Source organism: Sapajus apella, unplaced genomic scaffold, assembly GCF_009761245.1.
Source record: "Sapajus apella isolate SASKATOON/1434 unplaced genomic scaffold, GSC_monkey_1.0 scaffold1255, whole genome shotgun sequence".
In the NCBI taxonomy this organism is placed as follows: Eukaryota; Metazoa; Chordata; class Mammalia; order Primates; family Cebidae; genus Sapajus; species Sapajus apella.
The window spans coordinates 12,336-16,268 of record NW_022438181.1 but is presented as its reverse complement, the minus strand read 5'-3'; the positions used below and the strand labels follow the sequence as shown (position 1 = coordinate 16,268).

The 3,933-nt window shown below is 48.5% G+C and overlaps 1 non-coding gene across 1 annotated transcript; it reads left to right on the top strand.

Moving 5' to 3' along the window:
- Positions 1-3,536: 3,536 nt before the first annotated feature.
- On the top strand, positions 3,537-3,701 carry LOC116546710. Its single transcript, XR_004266812.1, has one exon. It is a non-coding gene; the product is annotated as a U1 spliceosomal RNA (small nuclear RNA).
- The last annotated feature ends 232 nt before the right edge of the window (positions 3,702-3,933 follow it).

The following is a 3,933-nucleotide window of genomic DNA, read 5'->3' as shown; positions in this document are numbered from 1 at the left end:
TCCTGGCAGGATTTATCACCTGCTGACTGAAGAGCCCATAGGCCCTCAAGAACCAGCAGCAATACCCAGGCAGGCAGTACACCATGGGCCTCGGGTGAGACTCTGACATGTGCTTGTTTTAGGGCCAGCTCACCCACAGCAGGGTAGACCACCAAATAGGCTGTCTGGGTCTCTGATTTCAGGCCTTGGCTCTTGAATGACATTTGTGGGCCTCCCCTGGGTCAAAGGGAGGCCACTGCCCTGAAGGGTGAGTCCCAGGCCTGGTGGTATTCACTACAAGCTGACTGAAGGGCCCTTGGGTGCTAGGCAGACATGGGCAGCAGCCTGGCTGTACTCTCTGTGTCCCTGTGGTGAACATGAGGAGAGACTCCACTGCCTGTGGAAAGAGGAGACAAGAGTCAGAAGGACTTTTTTGTGAGGTTTGGGTGCCAGCTCAGCTGCAGTAAAATGGAGCACCAGGTACATTTGTAAGGTTTCTGACTCCAGGCCCTGGCTGCTCTATGGCATCTCTGAACCTTCCTGGGTCCTGGAAGAACCTGACACCCTGAAAGAAAGGACAGAAGCCTGGCTGGCTTTGTCACCTGCTGGTTCCTAGGGCCTTGAATGAAAATAGCAAACAAAGTACCCAAGTAGTGGTTAAAACGGGCCTTGGGTGGGTGGAACCCCATGATGCGTGGCTTCAGATCAACATTGGTGGGTTTGGACAAGATCTGCAAGAAGTGTCTGGATGAACAGGCAGAGAATCTTGTCCTCTTTTCTCACTTTCTTCCAAACAAACAGTCTCTTTCTCTCCGTTGAGCTGTCTAAAGCTGGGGAAGGGGCAACACAAGTATCCCTCTGGCTGCCACTCCTGGGACTGCACTGAGTCAGATCTGAAGCCAGCACATCACTGTGATGCTGGGACATGCCTTCCCATGCAGCTTAGAGCTTGTGGTTCGTTCTTAGTTTCCAAACGCTCCACGTGCTCTGTGTTGATGTGTCTCATCTTATCATCTAGATTGTCTGAGTATCACCATGCATCTCACACGCTGGTCATGTCACCTTTGACACTTAATTACTCTGAATCTCTCTTTCCTTGAAATAAAGAGAAAAGCAACCATCCCTCTCGCCTTCCCAAACTGTTGTAAGAAATAAAATGAATAGAACTGTGGTATTTTAGTATTGAAAGAAAATTCAATAATATCCAATCACTCAATTTCTAGGTGGTGAAAGAGGATTCTGAGAAGTTCACAGAGTTCCTTTCCCCGGCTACAGAGCTAGCAATGATAACTAAAGCTGTCTTAAACTTACTGTAGCTATGCTTAGGTGGTGATTCACTTATGGAGCATTTTTACATAACTAATTTAATCATTGTTCATTCACAAATAAGCCCCTGCTCCATGCCCGGCCTGCTCTAGGCAGGGGGATGAAGATTGACACCAAGCTTCACCCTCTCAGAGCTGTGGCATCTCAAGGGGGAGTGGCATGAGGCCCTAATACAAGAGTGAGAGACACAGCAGTTCTGGGGAGCACACAGCAGGGGCTGGGGCCAGGAAAGTTCTCAGACAGATGAGGTCAATGAGAGCCCTGGGCTACAGACAGGAGACTTTTAGGTGAGATGGCAACCAAATTCAAATGGTACCTGTGGTTTTCAACCCCAACGTCGGGCTGTCTCTGCATCGATTTCATGCAAACTAAACACAGAGGGATCGGGGGAGGATTCCTCGTGTTCCCCAGGCTGAGAGGGCTCAGATCTTGGAATGACTCTGGGAAGGAGGTAGCTCAGGGCAGTGGTTGGGACACAGAAGGGCCAGACTGCCCAGGCTCATGTCCTGGCTGACTCCTTTCTAGCTGTGTGTCATGGACAATTGCGACAACCTTGCTGTACCTCATTTTCTCATCCTCAAATGGGTAGAATAGGGCAGCAACGAGCACTGAATGGAGTGAAACTTCCAAAGGCTTAGACCATGGTCTGGTATGTAGCAAGTACAGCAAGAGTATTGGATGATGAACTCTTGTGGCCCCATTGGTGAGACAGGAATGGTTATTTCATGCCGGAGTTTACATCGACATTTTAAGAAAGAATGTGGAATCTAAGTGGAGGATCAGAGGAAGCGCTGGGTTTAGATGGAGGCTGAGGAAGGAAGAGGGCAGCTGTGTCAGGAGGAGTGGAGAAATGGGAAGTTCGGAGTTGGCCTGAAGTCCTGACGGGAGAGCCATGGGTTGGGTGCATGAAGAAGAGAATGATGGTTTCCAACTTTATCTATGAATTTTGGGTTTTCACATAAGAAATATAACAACATTTTGTTTCTTTCTTTTTCTTTTCTGTTTTTGAGATGAAGTTGCACTCTGTTGCCCAGGCTGGAGTGCAGTGGTGCAATCTTGGCTCACTGCAATGTCCATCTCCCGGGTTCAAGTGATTCTCCTGCCTCAGCCTCTTGAATAACCAGAATCACATGTGTGTACCACCATGACTGAATAAATGTTTTTCATATTTTTAATACAGACAGGTTTCACCATGTTGGTCAGGCTGGTCTGGAACTCCTGATCTCATGATCTGCCTGCCTCAGTCTCCCAAAGTCCTGGGATTAAAGGCGTGGGCCACTGCGCCTGGCCAACAAAATTTTTAAAAGTCAAAAGATGTAAGAATTTGAAGATACACCTCAACTGTATTCTTCGCTCCTACGAACTGCAGAGTTAGCCCATCATTAACAGAGAGAAAGGCCACGTTTTGGTGATCTCTGTGACAGCTGAAGCCCTGGTTTCCTGGAGATGTCACCGCAGACAAGCACAGGAGGGGTAAATAGGCTCAGCAAACAGAGGAGGCGATGTGCCTGCTAATCGGTTCACCTGCATTCCGCCAGGAAATAAGCCATCTACAAAAATGTGACATGAAAGGAACAACAAATGCCATGACAAGCAGCAAAATGACAGCCAGGCCAGAAGCAGGTCATCTCCTCCCTCAGAACTGCCCACAGCCTGGTGGGATTTGCCCGTGATGCTCAGCCAGCTCCTGCCTGAGGAGGCCTCCCCTGATGACCTGTGTGGACAGCTCACCTGGGGCGTCCCAGCCAGGATTGCACACATTGTCAAGGCGAGGAAGAGCCCTGGGTCCTCCGCTGTGACACAGGTGTGGACCCAGCACGCTTCGTGTGTGTGGGCAAATTTATAAAGATGGACCAGGCAATATTTGAATTTTTTAAAGTTACTTACAAATATTTTAAATTTTAACTTTTCATATTTTTTTCATAACATGAGACATAAAAATTAGAAACATAAAAATAAACTTTGGGAGTTATGGAAGGCGCTCTCAGTGACATCACGAGTAGGGCGACACTATGTAAATGAGGCAGCGCAGGGGCTGCTGCTTCACCACCAGCTCCTTCCCCACGAAAGAGTTCCCTGTTGTGGGAGCAAGTCCAGGACTGCTGGTCGGACTTGAGAGTCCCAGCTGGGTGTCAGAGCTAGGAGGGCTCTGGGCTGGGGTACATGGGCCAAGTCACTGAGTGTGTAAAGGGTGAGGCGTATGAGGCTGTCAGGCAGAAGTATGTGAGGTTGTGCTTGCCTAGGGGGCCACATATCATGGTGTTGACGCTGGTTTTTCAGGATGAAGGCTTATCCATTGCACTTCAGATATGCTCACTTCTGTGGTTTCCCCGAAGAGAGAAAACTTGACTGCATAACCTGTGGGAGCAGGTGACTGTGTCCAGCTTTTTCACTTACGTCTTTGTAGTGCAAAATCCAGGGGGCAATGAAAAGGGTTGAGTTTCAGTGGGTACCTTGTATGGCGCCTGAGGTCATTGTTAGAGCTGCAAATGTGGGGTACAGATAGTTATGATCTGTTACCATTCTTGCTGTCGTCCTTGGCAGTTTCTTTAACAGATGCCAAGTGGTTGCAGAGCTCTTCTCTTCCTTTTGTAATCAGTGATTGCTTCATGGTATCCAGTTTCTCAG